This window comes from Somniosus microcephalus, chromosome 2, assembly GCF_052327205.1.
Source record: "Somniosus microcephalus isolate GS21.2 chromosome 2, FLI_Smic_1.0, whole genome shotgun sequence".
Taxonomy (NCBI): Eukaryota; Metazoa; Chordata; class Chondrichthyes; order Squaliformes; family Somniosidae; genus Somniosus; species Somniosus microcephalus.
This window is the reverse complement of record NC_140988.1, coordinates 358,112,500-358,136,838: the sequence shown is the minus strand read 5'-3', so window position 1 is coordinate 358,136,838 and position 24,339 is coordinate 358,112,500.

Sequence of the window (24,339 nt, the reverse complement as noted above, 5' to 3'; positions counted from 1 at the left end):
GTTGGGCCTGCACTTGGGCCTGCAGTTGGGCCTGTTGGGCCTGTTGGGCCTGCAGTTGGGCCTCTTGGACCTGCAGTCGGGCCTCTTCCCATTCAAGAGCTTGCTTCTCCGCTAAAGATGCTGCGTGCGCCATCAACGCCGCCCGTTCAGCCTCCGCTGTCATGCGTCGTGACGAGCTTGTGGTGGAAGCGACTGACCTGCGTCCAGAAACAGAGCTACCTTCTTTTCGATTTTTGCTCGGTCTGGCGGAAGTCTCTGAAATGCTATCGTCTGGTCCGACTTCATCGTCAACTTTATCTTTCTCTGCTGTATCAGCATCTTGACGAATCTTTAAAATCCACTGTTCCGTGGCCTTGATATAGTCCTTAATGCTGGTTGATTTAAGGTCAAACCAGTTGTGCTGATCATCGTTTCCCTCTTCTTCAGACAGAAGTGCTAATACATCTTCATTGAGTACATTAAATTCTTCATGCAGCTTGGAGAAATCGTAATACATTATGTCTTCAGCTTTCTTAATATCAGCATTATCTTCCATGAGGCGATCAATTATCTTCATTTTTCCAGTTATCTGAGCTAATTTAGCCTTCCTTGCACCTATGCTTCTATGTAACTTCTCTTCCATTGCCTTTGGGGTGAGCTTTATTTCCCTCTTTTGGCTAGCAATCCTTCTGGCTTAGGGAAGCTCCTGGCTCCGCAAGGCCTCGGCCATTTTACCCGCAGCTCTTATTTAGCTTCTCAATAGAATGAACAAAGCAAGTAACAGTCACTGTACCTTCGCTTTCTTATATTGTCGTCTGGCTCCGTGACCATTCATGTATATGTTCGCCGACGATTCCGTCCCTTCCTTCTTAGGGAGCAAGTTTTTGACTAATGTAGTGGCGCTTCTTAGTTTCCAAACAGGCAGGCCACTGAGCTGTGGGGCCTTTAACAACGAGTAGACGCGTGTCGAAATAAAATGTTCCCAAACGTAGCTTTGTCTTTTAAACTGTTTACTATAACACTTAACGAACAGAATTACAAAGCAAACACGTATAAACGAACACGGTCAAAAACTGTACTGCTCCAAACCTCACAGCTTCTGCCTCTTTCACCACGTGCAGTTTAAACTGTAAAATGGCTGCACCCATGTGTGGCTTAGGGACTGTTCCATTGTGGCAAGAATGAAGGGGGTGTCGGACTATACTACTGGAGCAAGAAAATAGGGGGTTTCTTAATACAATAAGTCGGTCAGGTAAATTAACTGTATTATGCCATTTAGCCACTATTTTAAAGTATTTTCTTAAGCTTTTATGGCTCTTACATATGGACTGGCATTCCTTACAAGCACTAACTGTAGATTCCTGTAAAGAGGACGATGTCAAACCTAAACGACTGTCCAAAATATTGGACGATGCTAAGGAGGTGTTCCAACAGGGACTGGGAACACTGAAAGGAATACGGCAAACATCAAGGTTGAAGAACATGCAAACGCAAAATTTTTCAAAGCCAGACCGGTACCTTATGCGATACTACCTGCTGTGGAAGCAGAGCTGGAAGGGCTAGAACGTTCAGGAGTACTGTCAAAGGTGGACTGGAGCGAATGGGCCACGCCCATTGTTCCCGTCATGAAGCGTTCGTTGAGCAACAAGCTGGGGGAACCTGGGAAGGTTCGCATCTGTGGCGATTTCAAGATCACTGTTAATCCGGTTCTTCACACGGTGCAATATCCGCTTCCGCGGATTGAGGATATCTTCGCTTCGCTGTCTGGCGGGAAACACTTCACCAAGATAGACCTGGCGCAGGCGTACTTACAGATGGAAGTTGATGAAGCGTCACGCCAGTATCTCACGATCAACACACATAAGGGCTTATATCGGTATAATAGACTGGTTTTTGGAGTGGCATCGGCTCCAGCGATTTGGCAAAGGGCCATGGAGCAGGTATTACAGGGAATTCCAGGCACACAATGCTACCTGGACGACATTCTGATTGCAGGAGATGATGATAAGGAACACCTCGCGAATTTGGAGCAGGTGCTCACCAGATTGAAAGAATATGGACTCAGAGTTAATCGCCAGAAATGTGAGTTCTTTCAGAAGCGAATCTCGTACTGCGGTCACGTCATTGACTAGGAGGGGCTTCATAAGTCACCTGACAAGATCGAAGCTGTTGTGAAAGCTCCCGCTCTGGAAAATGTATCCCAGTTGAGGTCGTTCCTTGGGTTGATTAACTATTACCACAAGTTTCTTCCAAATTTATCCACGGTGTTACACCCGCTGAACACTCTTTTGCAAATGGGAGTACCATGGAAGTGGAGCGAGGACTGTAAGCGGGCTTTTCAAAAAAGCAAGGCACTGATCACCTCTAAGGAAGTGTTGGCTCACTTTAACCCAACGCTGCCTATTCGTTTAGCTTGTGATGCTTCTCCATATGGTATCGGGGCAGTGCTCTCACATAAGTTGCCAAATGGCTTGGAAAGGCCAGTCACGTTCGCATCCAGATCATTGACCTCCGCTGAGCACAACTATGCTCAGATAGATAGGGGGGCTCTCAGCCTCGTGTGGGGAGTTAAGAAATTTAACCATTACCTGCAAGGCCAAAGGTTTACGCTGCTGACAGATCACCAGCCGTTGGTTTCCATCTTTAACCCTAAGAAGGGTGTTCCGGTTATGACGGCGCAGAGGCTTCAGAGGTGGTCCCTTTTCCTAGGGGCACATCAATATGATATTGAATTCAAAGGTACAAAGCAACATGGTAATGCTGATGGGCTGTCGCGCCTGCCACTACCTACAGCGGAAGAGGCACCGGCAGTTGACCCTGTCGAGATATTTCACTCGACCATCATCGAATGCTTACCAGTCACCAATGCGACTATTGAGAGAGAGACCAGAAACGACCCGACACTGTCTCGGGTCTACGATTTGACAGTGAAGGGATGGCCAACACATGGCAAACCACTGTTACCGGCATTCTCAGCCAGATGAGAGCAGCTGTCCGTCTGTCAAGGAACATTGATGTATGGAACAAGGGTGATTATTCCTCCTAAATTAAGGGAGGGAGTTCTGAAGGAACTGCATGAAGGTCATCTGGGGGGAGTCAAGATGAAAGGCCTTGCTAGGGCTTATGTGTGGTGGCCAGGTATCGACAAACAAATAGAGGATCTGACTAAAAGCTGCTCAGGGTGCCAAAAAGTTCAAAATGCACCTCCAATTGCACCGCTGCATCCGTGGGAATGGCCTTCAACCCCATGGCAACGTGTGCATATCGACTTTGCAGGCCCATTCATGGATTCCATGTTTTTGATAGCGGTAGACGCACATTCTAAATGGCCAGAAGTGATTAAGATGTCGACCACTACCTCTGAAAAGATGATCGCAGTTCTAAGAACCATATTTGCAAGGAATGGGCTGCCGGAACAAATATGTTCAGACAACGGACCACAGTTCGTGTCAGAAGAATTCCAGAAATTCATGAAGAAGAATGGGGTGAAACACTATACATCTGCCCCATATCATCCGGCTACAAATGGGTTGGCCGAGAGATTTGTACAAACGTTCAAAAAGGCGATAAAGGCCATGAGCGAAGACCATATTCCACTACAACACAAGGTGGACAATTTCCTGATGGCATATCGAAACGCCACGCATGCAGTGACAAATCAAAGCCCTGCCATAATGTTCTATAACAGGAGGTTGCGGTCCCGATTGGATTTGTTAAAACCCAATGGGCGTAGGGAAGTCGAAAACAAACAATTCCAGCACGTAAATAACAAGGGCACTCGGAGTTTTGAAATAGGACAACCAGTGTTGGCCAAGGACTATAGGAATGATAAATGGCAATCCGGAACAATTCGTGCCCGACAAGGACCCTTGATGTACATGGTAGACGTTGGTGAGAACGTAATACGACGTCATGCTGACCAACTTGTGGAATCGAGAACAAGGGTCGACCCCATGTCTACGGCAGAGACACCAGTTGAAGTAGTTATTGAGCCTGTAGCATCTACCTCAGACTCGAACGTACATGATGATGTTCAATCCATAAGAGATCAAATGGATGAGTCACCCCAGCAACGAGAACCAGAGACCCCTGAAAGGCGTTATCCGGCCCGGATCAGGAGGCCTCCTCAGAGACTGAATCTTTGAACAGTTTTGTATGAAAGTTGTATATATGTTATCCATGTTATGTTTAAATTGGGGTGTACACTGTTAAGCTAAAAGGGGAGGAATTGTAGTGTATGTAACCTGTACCACCTTAAGAGACTACCTTAAGGTGATGAACTACTTTCTGATGGCTCCTGTATATTGTAGTACCGGTGGTGACCACACCGGTATATAAACCCTGTGGAGCAGTTTGTACTTCAGTTCAGCCCTGACCCTCAATTACTAAAGACCTGTTTAAGTATTCTGTTGTCTGTGTCCAGTTATTCAGCATAACTACATTTGGGAAATCACAGACTCAACACCCCTTGTCCCAATTGCCTGCCCCCTCCAAGATCCTACCTGAGGGCTGCCGCCAGCGTATCAACGGCCCCGAAATGTAATTCCGCTTTACCGGCGAGCTGCCCGGGGATGTGCAGCAAGTTGTCCGCAGCTCACTGGTCTAAATGAAATGAGGCCCCTAGGCCCAATATCGAGTGTGCCTCGGGCCTACCTATTCCGACTTAGGGATCGTTCCCTGAGGTCAGATTATGCTGGTAGGCGGGCTCTGTCCAATATCACCGCCATACCGTTTGCCCATTGTACAGGACTCAGCATCTTTAATTCAGCGACAGACAGTATTCATTAAATACTGTTTTTTCTTTTATTTAAAGTAGGACTAATTAAATTTACTACTGCATGGAGGAAGCTGCCCCTTTTCTTTGTTTTTAAATAAAACAGGTCTCATACTACAAAAGTTCACATAAATCATTAAAACTGTCTTGAAATATGGCAGCCCATATATTTTTGGCGGGGGCAAAATCTAGATGAGAGGGCCAGGTCCATAGTGCTGGGCATCACAAAGACTGAAGGTGCGCCAGATCAAAATGTAGTGATGGGATGATACCAACTTTGGGTTTTTAAAACCTATAGATTGTAGGAAGAAGGGAAGTGCGAGGCCGCTAAGCAGCCCCATAGTATCAAGGGCCAGGGAAAGAATGAGGCCTAGTAGGGCAGACTACAACAAAAGAGAAAAAGCCAAGGGAGAGAGAGATTGAAGCAAAATTCCAGTTTCAAAACTGGAGATGGAAGGAAGGAGTTTCTTCACACAGAAATCTGAGAATGTGGACACTCTATCTGGAGTGGGGACTCACCCAGAGAGTGATCTAAGACATGGGAGAATGTGGACGCTTTATAGAATCATAGAATCATAGAAAGTTACAGCACGGAAGGAGGCCATTTTGGCCCATCGTGTCCGCGCCGGCCAACAAAGAGCTATCCAGCCTAATCCCACTTCCCAGCTCTTGGTCCGTAGCCCTGCAGGTTAGAGCATCCCAAGTGCACATCCAAGTACTTTTTAAATGTAGTGAGGGTTCCTGCCTCTACCACCCTTTCAGGCAGTGAGTTTCAGACCCCCCACAACCCTCTGGGTGAAGAAATATCCCCTCAAATCCCCTCTAAACTTTCCAGCAATTACTTTAAATCTGTGCCCCCTGGTTATTGACCCATCTGCTAAGGGAAATAGGTCCTTTCTATCCACTTTATCTATGTCCCTCATAATTTTATACACCTCAATAAGGTCTCCCCTCAGCCTCCTCTGTTCCAAGGAAAACAGACCCAGCCTATCCAGTCTTTCCTCATAGCTAAGATTCTCTACTCCCGGCAACATCCTTGTAAATCTCCTCTGTACCCTCTCTCGTGCAATCACATCTTTCCTGTAATGTGGTGACCAGAACTGCACGCAGTACTCTAGCTGAGGCCTAACTAGTGTTTTATACAGTTGAAGCATAAACCCCCTGCTCTTGTATTCTATGACATGGCTAATAAAGGCAAGCATTCTGTATGCCTTCTTAACCACTGTAGTGGCGCTTCGTAATTTCCAAACATGCAGCCACTGAGCTTTGAGGCTTTAGCAACGAGTAGACGCGTGTCGAAATAAAATGTTCCAAACCATAACTTTATCTTTAAACTGTTTACTGTAACACCTTACAAACAGAATTACAAAGCAAAACACGTTTAAACGCACACGGTCAAAAACTGTATTGCTGCAGCCCTCAAAGCTTCTGCCTTCTCCAGCCTAATGGTGCTTGAGCTGTAAAATGGCTGGATACCATGTGACAAGCTTAAGGACTGTACCATTGTAGCAAGAATAAAGGGGGTCACTCAGCCTATACTATTGTAACAAGAAAAGAGGGGGTTTCTCAATACAATAAGTCAGTCAGGTAAATTAACTGTATTATACTATTTAACCAATATTTTAAAGTATTTTCTTTCTTAAACTTTCATGACTCTTACATTCCGGCCCCTAATTGACTAGGCACATGAAGCATATCAATTACTCAAACATTCTTAAGAGTCATAAACTAATGAGTTCAACATATTTACAATATAAATGTCCACTTTTTTTTGTTCAGGAACCTTTCACGCTGCTTCTTGTAGCAGGCAGAGCTTTGTGATCGGTCTTTCCAGGGTCGTGTAACCGTCTGCAAACAATGCATTCAGAGAGTATTTTTCTTATTACAGAATTAGCTCCTGGAATCCAGTATCTTTGTCTTAGCTTCGCAAGCACGTGGTTCCTCCCACTGTGTACAATACCCTGGTGTATATGCTGAAGAATGAGAGTAGCAACCCGGAGGTCCTTAGAAAGGATAGCAGGATGCTTGGCCTCCTCTGGCATAGCAGATTTGTTTAGTCGCCCTCCCACCCTCAGTACTCCATCTTGCAGTGTAGGGTCCAGCTTGTAGATATGACTACCTTTCTTGATTGTGTAGGATTCGCAAAAATCCAGGAAAATACAGTCTACATTGTAAAACCCCTGAAATGGCCACATTTTATGAACACAAGATGGAGTTGGCAGATCACATGACTCATTTCAGAAGGACATACCACTGCAGTATCTTAAAGAAACCTGAGTCACCACCGATTAGAAGATTCCAGAACTGACTGCAATTGATATGGTAAAATGGTTACAGTAGTAACGAAGTCAAAACAAAAGTATTTACACCTCAAGGTGTGTTAATTGCTAGCAAAACACAAACCCATCTCTGAAATCGCAGAGCACAGACAAAACCTATTATCTGTACCAAACTCAGAGGGACACAGGACAGATCCCATTAGTTTCATTTACAAGACATTAAAATAAAGTACCCGCTTTTGTCAAAGCAGCCTGCCCATTACTTTAACAAAAGAAAACCCCTGATTTGGCGCCAAGATAAGGGCAAGAAAACAGTATAACTGTTGGGGGAAAAGAGACATTAAAAAAAACAACACACAGTTTCAGACAGACACGAGGTCAAAGGCAGAGTGAGTGGAGAGGTTCGATTATGGTTCGAGGAGCACGGAGGGCCTACAAGTTCGAGCAGGAGAGCAGGTTCAGGAGCCGGTCCCATAAGGAAGATTGGAGATCCCGGACGATACAGGAGCACCAAGGTCAAGGACAGTTTTAAAAACCCTGGTGAGCATAGAGGCCCAACTCCACCTAGCTGATCTAGTTGAGGTATACTTAGAGGCGGGAGTGTTTTTAATATTAAGGGCTTTGTAATTCGGGAGTGTTATTCATCCTTCGTTGTGCCGTGCGCTTTCTCCACCCCCGTTTTATTATATCGCTGATCTAGAATTGATGTATTATGATAGTCAAAGTAACTCTTGTGTGTTAAGTTTTAGTTCCCATTGTGAGGCGTGTTCATGATTTTTGTCTGCATTGTTTCTTCATTCTCTATGTTTTATTCTCCTTAAAAATAAAGATACCTTTGATTCAAAACTTACCTTGTCTCACCTGATCCATTTGTCTTCCGAGTCACAAGTTGGGCCAACACATCAAGGTGGTCTGGCAATAAGCCCAGTGTCTTGAACCGGTGAGGGGGGAGCGCTTCGGAACCGCTCACGAGCAGTGTGAAATCAAAAACCGATCTCGCACACCACAAGCTCGTTAAAACGACCCCTTACAATTGGAGTATTTCGCTGTAAAGCTTCGATTTCTTCTGGATATCGTTGTCTTTGACTGAAGCAAACTATCTCCATCTCAGCCTTGGCCAAATCGTCCACGGTCAATGAATTCTTACCCAATGTGGTCTTGTGCTGGTGCATATATTGCTGTAGAAGCATTCTCTGCTTATCAGGGTTACTTTCAGACTGATGGATAGTGGCTCGATACTCTTTTCTCTTACCGCTCAGGTGTAGCAGCAACTCTTTCAACCTTAGAAACCATGCAACTGCTTTCCTCAACTGGTGCCATCCTGAGAAATGGTTAACAAGCTTGTTCACTGTGTCAAAGTTCTCTTTCGTAGTTATGAGATTTGCTGTGACTGATCTCTTGACTTCGACGTCGTCTTCAGCAATCTGACTTGGCATATCTGGTCTTTCTGGCCATGATCTCTCTGTTTCCAGCAGATAACTTGGGCCTTGTATCCAAGTTTCACTCCTCATGAAGTTTTCAGCCTTCAATCCCCGTGAGGCTTGATCTGCTGGGTTTAATGAGGTGTTTACATACCTCCATTGAGATGGTTGTGTAGCTTCTCTAATGGATGAGATTCTGTTTGCTACGAAGGTCTTGAAGCATATCTTCTCATTCTCTATATACTTCAGCACCATCGTGCTATCCATCCAGAAGACAGATTCTTCTAGTGGGAGCTGTAACTCTTTCCGCATCACCTTGTCAACTTTAACTGCAACAACCGCTGCCGTCAACTCCAGTCTCGGGATGGTGACCTGCTTCAGCGGAGCCACCCTGGATTTCCCCATGAGGAAGGAACAATGTTTCTGGCCCTGTTGATTTGTCAGCAAGAGGTAAGTAGCCATGCCATAGCCGTCCTCATTGGCGTCCGAGAAATGATGTAGTTGAGCCGTCTTTGTAACTCTAAAACTCACAGGCCTGATGCATCTGCTGACATTGAAGCTAGAAAGTTGTTGCAAATCTGTCAACCATCTGAGCCATCTCTGAGCTTGACCTTCTGGGATATCTTCATCCCAACCTCTCTTGTCTCTATACAGCTCTTGTAGGATCAGCTTCACCGGCAGAATGAGTGGTGCCAGGAATCCAAGAGGGTCATAGATGGAACTGACCACGGAGAGAATCCCTCGTCTTGTGGATGGTCTTTCGTTCACCATTATTCTGAAGTTGAACGTGTCTGACTCAATGCACCATTGTACACCAAGAGCTCTCTCGATAGGAAGGACATCGTGGCTCAGGTCCAGATCTTTGACTTCAGTGGCCCTTTCCTTTTCTGGGATAGAAGCTAGAACTGCTCTGCTGTTGCTTATCCACTTAGTCAGATGGAATCCTCCATTCGAACACAGAGTTCGAAGGTCTCTTGACAGCGCAATGGCATCGTCTTCTGTTGACACGGACTTCAGACAGTCATCGACGTAAAAGTTTCTGAAGATTGTCTCCACAGCCTCTGATGGTGCTTTGCCTTTGCCATCTTCTGCAGTTTTTTTGAGAGCGTAGCTTGCACAGCTGGGAGATAATGTGTCTCCGAACAAGTGTACAGCCATTCTACATTCCACCAGAGCTTGACTAACGTCGCCATCTAGCCACCAAAGGAAACGCAGAAGATCAGCATCTTCATCAGGGATTCTGACTTGGTAGAACATTGATTCTATATCTGCCATCATGGCAACGAGCTCTTGTCTAAACCTCGTCAAGACGCCAATGAGGGTATTAGTAAGATCAGGACCTTGAAGCAGCTGGTCATTCAGTGAAGTTCCTCTGAATGAGCTGGTGCAGTCAAACACTACACGGATCTTTTTCTTCTTTGGGTGATACACACCGTGATGAGGAATGTACCAGACCCTTCCATCGTCTCTGTTCAACAGTTCCTCAGGCACTTTTACAGCATAGCCTTTCGCTATGATGTTTCTCATGAAGCCTTTGTAGTCTTCGTGAAAGTCGGGGTTCTTGTTCAGCTTTCTCTTTGGACTGATGGCGCTCTGCTCTGCTATGCAGCGATTGTTCGGCATCTTCGCGGTCTGTCTTCTCAGTGGCAAACCAATGTGATAGTGGCCATCAATGAACTGTGTAGACCTTGTCATCAAATCCATGAACTGATGGTCTTCTTATGACATCTCTGTCTTTTCCTCACAGCTGCGTTCTGAAAAGTCTGCGTTGAACTGCTGTATCAACAGCTCTTCAATGCTTGCGATAGAGATACGATTAACTGTTCCATTTTGTTGTTCCTCCTTGTTCGACTTGTTGCCATCATCTCTCCTTACCGGTCCATTGACTACCCATCCAAGGGCTGTCCTGACTGCGTAGGGTCCGTCATCCTTGTTGTTTATCACCTGCCATGGCTCCATAGTTTTGTAGGCATTGGTTCCAATTAATAGGCCAATTTCTGCTTCAATATATGGGAGACGCACCTTTTCCAGGTAAGGCCATCTCTCCACATCCTTCTGCAGGGCTAAGTTCCCTATTTTAACAGGAATCACCCTCTGTGTGAAAACATTAGGCAGGTCTATGAAGTCCTTCTCTTCAAGTCCACACACTTCTAAGTCTGACAGGATATAACTTTGCATTGACTTCTCATGCCCCATGGTGCGTAATAGGATTTCTGTTCTTCTGCCTCTAACGTTCAGCTGTCGCATGAGTGATTCTGTGCAGAACGTTGCTGAACTACCTGGATCCATGAAGGCGTAAGTCTCCACAAACTTCTCACTCCTCTTAGACTTGGGCCTAGAAATTCATTAAGGCGCTGCCAGCTTTGCGCCCAGTTAACGCCTAAAGGGTGAGTTTGCGCCAAAAATGAGTTTGCGCAGATATTCAGCGCAGCGGTATTGGAGGCGGTAGCCGTTAGCGCTGCGCCGGCACCGATGACGTCATCGGTGTGCGCAGTGCCCCGGTTCCGCCCCAAAACCGCGCCGATCCCCATATTTAGTTGCGGCCGCCTCCTCTGAAGCGGCCGCAAACAGCGACCAGAAAACGGGGCCGTCCTGCTGCCTTAGTGGGGCGCTTTAAAGCGGAAGGTGCGACCGGCCGCTTTTGCGGCGGCAGCCTGCCTGCACCTCCTTCCCCGGCCTCCTCCACCCCCCCCCCGCGGCATTGCCGGCTGCTTTCCGCGAGCCCGGCACTTCTCTGTGGTGCCGGGCTCATTTGCCGGCACTATCCAGCGGCGATCTCCCCGTTGCTGGCAGCTCCCCCTTAAGAGAAGGAGGAGGCCTGCAGTACCGCAGCCTGCCGCTGCGCAGCGCCTGGCGCAGCGGCGCCAAGAGCGGTGATATTCAGTGTCAGCGCACCAAGCGGAGGCGGGCACACCCTGGTATAGCGCCCGCTTCCGAATTGGGGCGCTAACAATGAATATCTGGCGATCGCTATAGGCTTCCCGCCCAGCACTAACTTTTTGGCGCTAGCCAGCTGGCGGGGCCATAGTGAATTTCTAGGCCTTGATCTTTACAGGTACGATGGCAAGAATACAATCACTGTCACCGGCCCCAGTGAATCCACAAGTCTCTGGTTCCAGCGACACCAGAGCACTTGAAACAACCTTCTCGTCGGTATTGTTTTCTTCACTCTTCTTAGAGACTTGTTCTTCTTTGTGGATATGCAGCAGACTGGGATGTTTCCGAGTGCACTCACTGCATGTTGTTCTTTGCTTACAGTTTCTACTCAGGTGCCCCTGAGAGAGACATCCAAAACATAGGCCATTGTACTTCAGAAATTCGATTCTGTCTTTATGTGGCTGTGCTTTGATGTCACTGCAGAAATCCAATGTATGATTCTTCTGGCAGAATAAACATGGCTTCTGAAAGGCATTAGCAGGCGTCACCGTGCTGCTCTTTTTGGGAGATGAGTTCTGAGACTTTTCTTCCCCAGCCTGAGTGACGATAGTTGCAAAGCTGCTTCCCCTGGAACCACCTTTCCTGAGAGTCTTTGATTCAGCAGGCTTGGCTTTCACTCTTCCATCAGTAGTTGGGCTGACATCCTGGTTGTTTCCAAACAATGGGTCCCTAGCAATTTTAGCCTGTTTGTCTATGAAATTCACTAAGTCTGCAAACCTGGCTCTACTTTTCCGTCTCTCCATTATCTCAAAGGCTGTTCTTCTCCATTGTTCTCTCATCCTGTAAGGAAGCTTAGAGATGATGATTCTCATAGTCGTAGGATTGTCCATCTCTTCCATGAATTCAACATCCTCCATGGTGTTGCGACATCCTATGAGAAAAAGAAAATATGTGTTCAATGCCTCCCCGTCCTCCGATCTGATCTGTGGCCACTTGATAGCCTTTTCAATATATGCAGTGGCTATCTTCAGCTCATTACCATAGTGCTCCTGCAGCAACTTCCTGGCTTCTATGTATCCCCGGTCCGGTCTCATGTGTTCACAGCTTCTGACCAGGTCTTGTGGTTTACCACTGGTGTACTGTCCCAGGTAGTACAACTTATCACTGCTGCTCTCTGTTTTGGAGTCAATGGCTTGTTCAAAGGATCTGATGAAGGGCTTATACTTGAGTGGGTCGCCTTGGAACACTGGTATGTCTCTTTGAGGGAGTTGAAACAGATTCTGTTGTTTTACAAGCATCTCTGTAATTTCGTTCTGATGTTGCATCACTCAGTATAGGCTTCTCCCTGTGTCTTCAGGCCTCTGGTGGTCACCAGCAGGGTCTAGTCTAGACCATCTGATGTCTGGGGTAGCATCACGTGCTCCTGTTAGTGGAGAGGCCTCTCTTCCATGCTGTAATGTCAGGAGATGGCATTCAGACTCTCTTTTAACTCTTGAAGGTGCGCTGGATCCAACTCTGTGTGACAACATTGACTGGCAGTATTCGTTCATGCCATCCTGTGAGCCTTCATAATCTTCATACACACTCAACTTGGCATCTGAGACCACAATAGCTGTTTTTAGCTCCAGCTGTTCTTTCTTTGCCTGCAGTTGGGCCTGTTGGGCCTGCAGTTGGGCCTGCAGTTGGGCCTGTTGGGCCTGCAGTTGGGCCTCTTGGGCGTGCAGTTGGGCCTCTTCCCGTTCAAGAGCTTGCTTCTCCACTAAAGATGCTGCGCGCGCTATCAATGCTGCCCGTTCAACCTCCTCTCTCATGCGTCGCGACGAGCATGTGGTAGAAGCGACTGACCTGTGTCCAGAAACAGAGCTACCTTCTTTTCGATTTTTGCTCAGTCTGGCTGAAGTCTCTGAAATGCTATCATCTGGTCCGACTTCATCGTCATCTTTATCTTTATCCGCTGTATCAGCATCTTGACGAATCTTTAACATCCACTGTTCTGTGGCCTTGACATAGTCCTTAATGCTGGATGATTTAAGATCAAACCAGTTGTGCTGATCAGCGTTTCCCTCTTCTTCAGACAGAAGTGCTAATACATCTTCATTGAGTACATTAAATTCTTCATGCAACTTGGAGAAATCATAATGCATTATGTCTTCAACTTTCTTAATATTAGCATTATCTTCCATGAGACAATCAATTATCTTCATTTTTCCAGTTATCTGAGCTAATTTAGCCCTCCTTGCACCTATTCTTCTATGTAACTTCTCTTCCATTGCCTTTGGGGTGAGCTTTACTTCCCTCTTTTGGCCAACAATCCTTCTGGCTTGGGGAAGCTCCTCACGGCTCCAAAAGGCCTCGGCCATTTTACCCACAGCTCTTATTTAGCTTCTCAATAGAATGAACAAAGCAAGTAACAGTCACTGTACCTTCGCTTTCTTATATTGTTGTCTGGCTCCGTGACCATTCATGTATACGTTCGCCGACGATTCCGTCCTTTCCTTCTTAGGGAGCAAGTTTTTGACTAATGTAGAGGCGCTTCTTAATTTCTAAACATGCAGCCACTGAGCTTTGAGGCTTTAGCAATGAGTAGACGCGTGTCGAAATAAAACGTTCCAAACCATAACTTTATCTTTAAACTGTTTACTGTAACACCTTACAAACAGAATTACAAAGCAAAACATGTTTAAACGCACACGGTCAAAAACTGTATTGCTGCAGCCCTCAAAGCTTCTGCCTTCTCCAGCCTCGTGGTGCTTCAGCTGTAAAATGGCTGGATACCATGTGGCAAGCTTAAGGACTGTACCATTGTAGCAAGAATAAAGGGGGTCACTCAGCCTATACTATTGTAACAAGAAAAGAGGGGTTTTCTCAATACAATAAGTCAGTCAGGTAAATTAACTGTATTATACTATTTAACCAATATTTTAAAGTATTTTCTTTCTTAAACTTTCATGACTCTTACAACCACATTATCTACTTGGCCTGCTACCTTCAGGGATTTGTGGACATGCACTCCAAGGTCCCTTTGTTCCTCTATATGACTCAGTGTCCAACCATTTAATGTGTATTCACTTTGGGTCTTGTGAGAGGGAGGAACTGAAAGAAATCAGTATTTGTAGGGAAATGGTGTTAGGGAAGTTGACGGGATTGAAGGCCGATAAATCCCCAGGGCCTGATAATCTACATCCTAGGGCACTTAAGGAAGTGGCCCAAGAAATAGTAGATGCATTGCTGGTCATCTTCCAAAATTCGATAGGCTCTGGAACAGTACCTATGGATTGGAGGGTAGCTAATGTTACCACACTATTCAAAAAAGGTGGTAGAGAGAAAACGGGGAATTATAGACTGGTAAGCCTGACATCGGTAGTGGGGAAAATGCTAGAGTCCATTATAAAAGATGTAATAGCAGAGCACTTGGAAAACAGTGACAGGATCGGACAAAGTTAACATGGATTTACAAAAGGTAAATTGTGCTTGACTAATCTACTGGAATTTTTGAGGATGTAACTGGTAAAATAGATAAGGGAGAGCCAGTGGATGTGGTGTATTTGGACTTTCAGAAGGCTTTCGATAAGGTCCCGCATAAGAGATTAGCGTGTAAAGTTAAGGCACATGGGATTGGGAGCAAGGTATTGACTTGGATAGAGAACTGGTTGGCAGACAGAAAGCAAAGAGTTGGAATAAATGGGTCTTTTTCCGAGTGACAGGCGGTGACTAGTGGGGTACTGCAGGGATCGGTCCTAGGACCCCAGCTATTCACAATATATATTAATGATCTAGACGAGGGAACTAGATGTAATATCTCCAAGTTTGCAGACGACACAAAGCTGGGTGGGCGTGTGTGCTGTGAAGAGGATGCCGAGAAACTCCAGTATGATTTGGACAGGTTGGGTCATTGGGCAGAAGCATGGCAGATGCAATATAATGTGGATAAATGTGAGGTTATCCACTTTGGTGTCAAAAAGAGGAAGACAGTTTATTATCTGAATGGCAATAGATTGGGAGAAGGGGAAGTGCAACGATATCTGGGTAATCTTGTGCACCAGTCGCTGAAGGTAAGCATGCAGGTGCAGCAGGCGGTTAAGAAGGCAAATGGTATGTTGGCCTTCATAGCGAGAGGGTTCGAGTACAGGAACAAGGATGTCTTGCTACAGTTGTACAGGGCCTTGGTGAGACAACATCTTGAGTATTGTGTGCAGTTTTGGTCGCCTTATCTGAAGAAGGATGTTCTTGCCATGGAGGGAGTGCAGCGAAGATTCACCAGGCTGATACCTGGGATGGCAGGAATGACGTATGAGGAGAGATTGGGTCGATTGGGCTTATACTCGCTGGAGTTTAGAAGAATGAGAGGGGATCTCATTGAAACTTATAAAATTCTAACAGGACTAGACAGACTAGATGCAGGAAGTATGTTCCCGATGGCCGGGGAGTCCAGAACCAGGGGTCACAGTCTAAGGATAAGGGGTAAGCCATTTAGGACAGAGATGAGGAGGAATTTCTTCACCCAGAGAGTGGTGAACCTGTGAAATTCTCTACCACAGAAGGCTGTAGAGGCCAATTCATTAAATATATTCAAGAAGGAGTTCGATATATTTCTTAAGGCTAAAGGGATCAAGGGATATGGAGAGAAGGCAGGGACAGGTTACTGAATTTGAATGATCAGCCATGATCTCATTGAATGGTGGAGCAGGCTTGAGGGGCCGAATGGCCAACTTTTCCTCCTATCTTCTATGTTTCTATGTTTCCTTGTTAGCCCTCGCCAAATGTATTGCATTACAGTTCTCCAGAATGAATTCCATTTGCCACTGATCTGCCCACGTGACCAATTCATTGATATCTTCCTACAGTCTACAGTTTCCTTCTTCAGTATTAACCGCACAGCCGATTTTAGTATCATCTGCAAACTTCTTAATCATAACCCCCTATATTCAATTCAAGATCGTTGATATATACCACAAAAAGCAAGGGACCTAGAACTGAGCCCTGCGGAACCCCACTGGAAACAGCCTTCCATTCACAAAAACACCCATTACACTCTGCTTCTTGACTCCGAGTCAGTTTTGAATCCAGCTTGACATTTTGCCCTGGATCCCATGGGCTTTTAACTTCGCAACCAGTCTGTCATGTGGAACCTTATCAAAAGCCTAGCTAAAGTCCATATACACTACATCAAACACACCCAGAGAGTGGGCTCACCCAGAGTGTGATCTAAGATTTGGGAGAATGTGGAGTGAACCGCCTGAAAAGACCACTGAATGGAAAATGAAGTGGGATCGTTAAAAGGGTGATAGGTAATTGGGAACTGAGGATATTAAGGGATATGGAGAAAGGCCCATGTTAAGCTTTGGGCCTTTCTAAAACTTACACAAGACTATCTTGGCTCTCGTATCTTTGAACACTCTCATGGGTGAGTCCATCCTTACCTTGAGATCCAGGTAACCCTGGGGAGGCAAGCAGCAATCCTTGCTTGGTAACTGGAGTCTATTATAAAAGATGTAATAGCAGAGCACTTGGAAAGCAGTGACAGGATCGGACAAAGTCAACATGGATTTACAAAAGGTAAATCATGCTTGACTAATCTACTGGAATTTTTTGAGGATGTAACTGGTAAAATAGATAAGGGAGAACCAGTGGATGTGGTGTATTTGGACTTTCAGAAGGCTTTCAATAAGGTCCCACATAAGAGATTAGCGTGCAAAATTAAGGCACATGGGATTGGGGGCAAGGTATTTGTGGTGTATGTAACTTGTTCCACCTTAAGAGAACTTAAGCCTGTTCCACCTTAAGAGATGTACTACTTTCTCTGGCTGCTGTATACGTAATACCGGTGGTGACCACCGGTATATAAGCACTGTGTAGTAAGATTGTATTTCATATAGTCCTGACCTTCAACCAGTAAAGAATAAAAAGAGGACCTCCAACCAGTAAAGACCTGTTGAACTTTAATCTTGTAGTCTGTGTGTTATTAATTACAACTAGAACACACAGACTTTACAGTGGCGACGAGTCAGATTCTTACCCTGCGGCAGTTATATCCACGGCGGCTTCGTCCACAGAACGGACGTCGAAGAGAGGCTTTCCACCCTCATCAACCTGCTGGAAGACACGTCGCGCGGCAGACATCGAGAAACCAGAGTGCAGAAGACATCCTGAACTCGAAGCCTCCATCAGCGGCTGTCAGCTATCTTCTTTCTACCTCGGTAGTGGGTAAGCCGGGCAGCGACGCGACCAGAAAATCGGCCGCGTTGGCTGTACAGACGGGGAGGGAAGACGGAGGAATAAGGGCGGTGAGATCGATCGCGACCGGAGATAAGGGCCAGGCCGCATTCGGGCCGAAAGGCGCAGCGCGGGGACATCGATCGCGGCTGGTGATAAGGGCCGGGCCGCATTCGGGCTAAAAAGGCGCAGCGCCTGGGGGCAACTGAAGGCGCGAGAGCCGCGGTGAAGCGGAGACAGCGTCGGGGGAAGGGTGAAGACCACCAAGCGCGGGAAAACCGCCATTTTGTAGGCGGAGGACGAAGACAAGAGCGCGGAAGCCGCCATCTTGGATAAAAATAAAAATAAATTAAATTGCAACGATCCCTAAACATGGGAACATTAATACCTTTGATAGCGACATCGAAGATTGGGCTATGTATGTAGAACGCATACAAAATTATTGTAAAGCAAATAAAATCCCAGATGAAGAGAAAGCACTAACATTATTAAACTTAATGGGTGCGAAGACATACGGGCAATTGAAACACCTTTTATCACCAGATGAACCGGCGGATAAAACGTTCGAGGAGATTGTTACTGTCCTGAAAAATCACCTAAACCCCACGCCGCTGATGCTAGCGGAACGATTTAAATTTTACAGCAGAAGGCAGCTGAAGGATGAAAGCAATGCTGAATATTTAATGGAATTGCGTAAGCTAGCAAAGTACTGTCAATTCGGAACGAGATTGACAGAGGCGCTACGAGATAAATTTGTGTGTGGTTTATTAAAAGAAGATACACAAAAGCGATTGCTCGAGGAGAATGAGCTGACGCTTGAGAAAGCGGTCACTATGGCAGCAGCACACGAAGCCGCAGCGAGAGGCACGGCAGTAATGCAGCTACGGTCACCGGAACTCAGTACAAATAAATTGGGTTTGAGTACTGTAAAATGTTATCGTTGCGGAAAGACAACGCACGATCAGAACCAGTGTTGGTTTAAAAACCAAGAATGCAGAACGTGTGGCAGGCTTGGCCACATAGCTAAAGTATGCCGGTCAGGAAAGAAGACCAGCAACAAAAAGTCACCGCAAGGAAGATACATAAAGGTACACAAGGTGACAAAGAACAGTTCGACCGAACAGAAGTCAGATTCAGGTGCTAGCAGTAATGAACTGGGTAGCTTAAGAGTACACAACGTTGGTAAGGATGCAGATCTCCAGACAATTTGGGTCACCCTTCAGATAGCGGGAGTCCAAGTAAAGATGGAATTGGACACTGGATCGGCATTGACGGTCATGAATAAGAAAGATTACAAAAGGTTATTCCAACATATTCCCCTACGGGATACGGAGATTATATTGAAAACATACACGGGGCAAAGAGTGTACCCCATCGGAAAGATAGAGGTAAAAGTGGTCCACAAGGGCGAAGAAAGCCAAGTAATGGACTTATATGTGCTACCTGAAGGAGGTCCACCACTACTGGGATGGGAGTGGATTAGGAAAATGAATATGGACTGGCACTCCTTGAAGGCACTAACGGTAGATTCCGGGGAAACAGATGTCAAACCTAAACGATTGTCCAGAATATTGGATGATGCTAAAGAGGTGTTCCAGCAGGGACTGGGAACACTGAGAGGAATTACGGCAAACATCAAGATTGATGAACATGCACAACCAAAATTTTTTAAAGCCAGACCGGTACCCTATGCAATACGACCTACTGTAGAAGCGGAACTGGAAGCGCTAGAATGTTCAGGTGTACTGTCTAAGGTAGATTGGAGTGAGTGGGCTACGCCCATTGTTCCCGTTATGAAACATCCTTCGAGCAACAAGCCAGGAGAACCAGGGAAGGTTCGCATCTGTGGAGATTTCAAAATCACCGTTAATCCGGTGCTTCACACGGTGCAGTATCCGCTTCCGCGGATTGAGGATATTTTTGCTTCGTTGTCTGGCGGGAAACACTTCACCAAGATAGACCTGGCGCAGGTGTACTTGCAGACGGAGGTTGAAGAAGAGTCACGCCAATACCTCACGATCAACACGCATCGAGGTTTGTACCGGTACAATAGGCTGGTTTTTGGAGTGGCATCGGCTCCAGCAATTTGGCAGAGGGCCATGGAGCAGGTATTACAGGGAATTCCAGGCACACAATGTTACCTGGACGATATTCTGATTACAGGTGATGGTGATGAAGAACACCTCGCAAACTTGGAACTGGTGCTCAACAGACTGAAAGAGTATGGACTTAGAGTTAATCGGCAGAAATGTGAGTTCTTCCAGAAGCGGATCTCGTACTGTGGTCATGTCATTGACCGGGAGGGGCTTCATAAGTCTCCTGACAAGATAGAGGCAGTTGTAAAGGCTGCCACTCCGGATAATGTCTCTCAGTTGAGGTCGTTTCTAGGATTGATTAACTATTACCATAAATTTCTACCAAATCTATCCACGGTACTGCACCCACTAAACGCTCTTTTACAGAAGGGGGTACCATGGGAATGGAGCGAAAACTGTAAGAAGGCATTTCGCAAAAGCAAAGAATTGATCACCTCAGAGGAAGTGTTGGCTCACTTCAACCCGACACTGCCTATTCGGTTGGCTTGTGATGCTTCTCCATATGGTATTGGGGCAGTACTCTCACACAAGTTGCCAAATGGCACGGAAAGGCCAGTCGCGTTTGCATCCAGATCATTGACCTCCGCTGAACGCAACTATGCGCAGATTGATAGGGAGGCGCTCAGCCTTGTATGGGGAGTGAAGAAGTTTAATCATTACCTGCAGGGCCAAAAATTCACACTTCTGACAGACCATCAGCCGTTGGTATCCATTTTTAACCCTAAGAAGTGTGTTTCAGTGATGACAGCACAGCGTCTCCAGAGATGGTCCCTTTTCCTAGGGGCACATCAATATCAAATAGAATTCAATGGTACGAAGCAGCATGGCAATGCTGATGGGCTGTCGCGCCTGCCACTACCTAAAGAAGAAGAAACGACGAAAGTTGACCCTGTTGAGATATTTCATTCGACCATCATCGAGTGTTTACCAGTCACCAATGCAAGTATTGAAAGAGAAACCAGGAATGACCCGACACTGTCCAGAGTCTACGAGGTGACAGTGAAAGGATGGCCAACACGTGGTGATCCTCTGTTACCGGCATTCTCGGCAAGGCGAGACCAGCTGTCCGTCTGCCATGGTACTTTGATGTACGGGACAAGAGTGATTATTCCTCCCAAGTTAAGGGAAAGAGTTCTAAAAGAACTGCATGAAGGTCATCTGGGGGGCGTTAAGATGAAAAGTCTTGCTAGGGCTTATGTATGGTGGCCGGTTATTGACCAACAGATAGAGGAGTTGACGAAAAGCTGCGCTGGGTGCCAAAAAGTGCAAAATGCACCTCCAATCGCACCACTACACCCATGGGAATGGCCTTCAGCCCCATGGCAACGCGTACATATTGACTTTGCTGGTCCATTCATGGACTCCATGTTCCTAATTGCGGTGGATGCACATTCCAAATGGCCAGAAGTGATCAAGATGAATACCACTACTTCAGAAAAGACAATTGCGGTGTTAAGAACAATATTCGCAAGGAACGGATTGCCAGAACAGATCTGTTCGGACAACAGATCACAGTTCGTGTCGGAAGAATTCCAAAAATTCTTAAAGAAGAATGGGATGAAACATTATACCTCTGCCCCATATCATCCGGCGACAAACGGGTTGGCCGAGAGATTTGTCCAAACATTCAAAAAGGCAATAAAGGCCATGAACGATGACCAGATTCCGCTACAGCACAAGGTGGACAATTTCCTAATGGCGTATCGAAATGCCGCTCATGCAGTGACTAACCAAAGTCTTGCCATGATGTTTTATAACAGGAGGTTGCGGTCCAGGTTGGACTTGTTAAAACCAAATGTGCGGAGGGAAGTGGAAAACAAACAGTTCCGGCATATTAATAACAAGTCCACTCGAAGTTTCGAAGTAGGACAACCAGTGTTGGCAAGGGGCTATGGAAACGAAAAATGGCAGTCCGGAACAATTCGGGCCAGACAAGGACCTCTGATGTACACAGTAGATATTGGTAACAATGTGATAAGGCATCATGCGGATCAACTGGTAGAATCGAGAGCAAGGGTCGAACCCATGGTTGCGACAGAGACAACTGTGGAAGACGTTAATGAACCTGAAGCATCTACCTCGGCAGGGACTGTACCTGATGATGACGTCCAATACATAGGAAACCAACAAGAAGAGTCACCTCAGCAACAAGAATCAGAGACCACTGAAAGGCGTTATCCAGACCGAATCAGAAGGCCTCCTGAGAGACTGAACCTTTGAACTGTTTATACCTGAAGTTATATATGTATATATGTTATGATGTTATGTTAAATGGGGATATGACTATTAAGCTAAAAAGGGAGGATTGTGGTGTATGTAACCTGTTCCACCTTAAGAGAACTTAAGCCTGTTCCACCTTAAGAGATGTACTACTTTCTCTGGCTGCTGTATACGTAATACCGGTGGTGACCACCGGTATATAAGCACTGTGTAGTAAGATTGTATTTCATATAGTCCTGACCTCCAACCAGTAAAGACCTGTTGAACTTTAATCTTGTAGTCTGTGTGTTATTAATTACAACTAGAACACACAGACTTTACAGTATTGACTTGGATAGAGAACTGGTTGGCGAACAGAAAGCAAAGAGTTGGAATAAACGGGTCGTTTTCCGAGTGGCAGGCAGTGACTAGTGGGGTACCGCAAGGATCGGTCCTAGGACCCCAGCTGTTCACAATATATATTAATGATCTGGACGAGGGAATAGGATGTAATATCTCCAAATTTGCAGACGACACAAAGCTGGGCGGGAGGGTAAGGTGTGAGGAGGATGTCGTGAAACTCCAGTACGATTTGGACAGGTTGGGTGATTGGGCAGAAACATGGCAAATGCACTATAATGTGGATAAATGTGAGGTTATCCACTTTGGTGACAAAAACAGGAAGGCAGATTATTATTTGAATGACAATAGATTGGGAGAAGGGGAAGTGCAAAGAGACCTGGGTGTTATTGTGCACCAGTCGCTGAAGGTAAGCATGCAGGTGCAGCAGGCGGTTAAGAAGGCAAATGGTATGCTGGCCTTCGTAGCAAGAGGGTTCGAGTACAGGAACAAGGATGTCTTGCTACAGTTGTACAGGGCCTTGGTGAGACCGCACCTTGAGTATTGTGTGCAGTTTTGGTCACCTTACCTGAGGAAGGACGTTCTTGCCATGGAGGGAGTGCAGCGAAGATTCACCAGGCTGATACCTGGGATGGCAGGAATGACGTATGAGGAGAGATTGTGTCGATTGGGCTTATACTCACTGGAGTTTAGAAGATTGAGAGGGGGTCTCATCGAAACCTATAAATTTCTGTCAGGCCTGGACAGACTAGATGCTGGAAGGATATTCCCGATGGTCGGGGAGTCCAGAACCAGGGGTCATAGTCTAAGGATAAGATGTAAGCCATTTCGGACTGAAATGAGGAGGAATTTCTTCACTCAGAGAGTGGCGAACCTGTGGAGTTCTCTGCCACAGAGGGCGGTGGAGGCCAGTTCATTAAATATATTCAAGAAAGAGTTGGATATATTTCTTGAGGCTAAAGGGATCAAGGGATATTGGGAGAAGGCAGGGACAGGGTACTGAATTTGGATGATCAGCCATGATCTCATTGAATGGCGGAGCAGGCTCGAAGGGCCGAATGGCCGACTCCTGCTCCTATCTTCTATGTTTCTATGTTTAAGCACTTCATAAGATTCAGTGTTCAAAAGCAGTAGGGTATCACATCAGACCTCATACTTAAATTTTAAATATAAAGCAACTATATTAAATATTGGTGGATAGTCAATACTGAGGAGGATTGCAACAAATTACAGGAGGACATTAATAAACTTGCAGAATGGGCATATAATTGGCAAATTAATTTCAACACAGATAAATGTGAGGTTGTAGGAATGTCTAATTCCTATCCAAAAGACTGAGGTCCACTCAGGCAATCAAATAAACGAGGTTTAATGAAAAGTAACAGAGTTTAATGGATAACTACAGGAGAACATCGAATATAGGTCTAGTCAGTTCGGAGGCTCCACGAGGACTGCTAGGGTGGTCCCGTGGCTGACGTCATGACGTCATCACATTTTTCCCGCTGGTGGGGGATTCACGTGACGAACGGCGTGACGTCATCGCGTTTGCCCGCGCTATTAAAGTGATCGCGCTCTGTACATATAAACAGTGAAAACAAAGATACAGACTCAGGCTGCAGCCAACATATTATTAAAGGGAATTATATACAATTGATTGGAGTCCCTTAGTGGCTCCGCCACATGCGCCCCTCAGAATTGTCTTGGCCATAGCGAAAGGATGAACAGGCTGGGTCTCTTTTCTCTTGAAAAAAGAAGGCTGAGGGGTGACCTAATAGAGATCTTTAAAATTATGAAAGGTTTTAATAGAGTGAATACAGAGAGAATGTTTCCACTTGTGGGGAAAAGCAAAACTAGAGGCCATCAATATAAGATAGTCACCAACAAATCAAATAGGGAATTGAGAAGAAACTTCCTTACCCAGAGAGTGGTGAGAATGTGGAACTCATTACCACAAGGAGTGGTTGAAGCGAATAGTATAGATGCATTTAAGGTGAGGCTAGACAAGCATATGAGGGAAAAGGGGATAGAGGGTTACGCTGATAGATTTAGATGAGGAAAGATGGGAGGAGGCTCGAGTGGAGCATAAACGCCGGCATGGACTGGTTGGGCCGAATGGTCTGTTTCTGTGCTGTATATCCTAT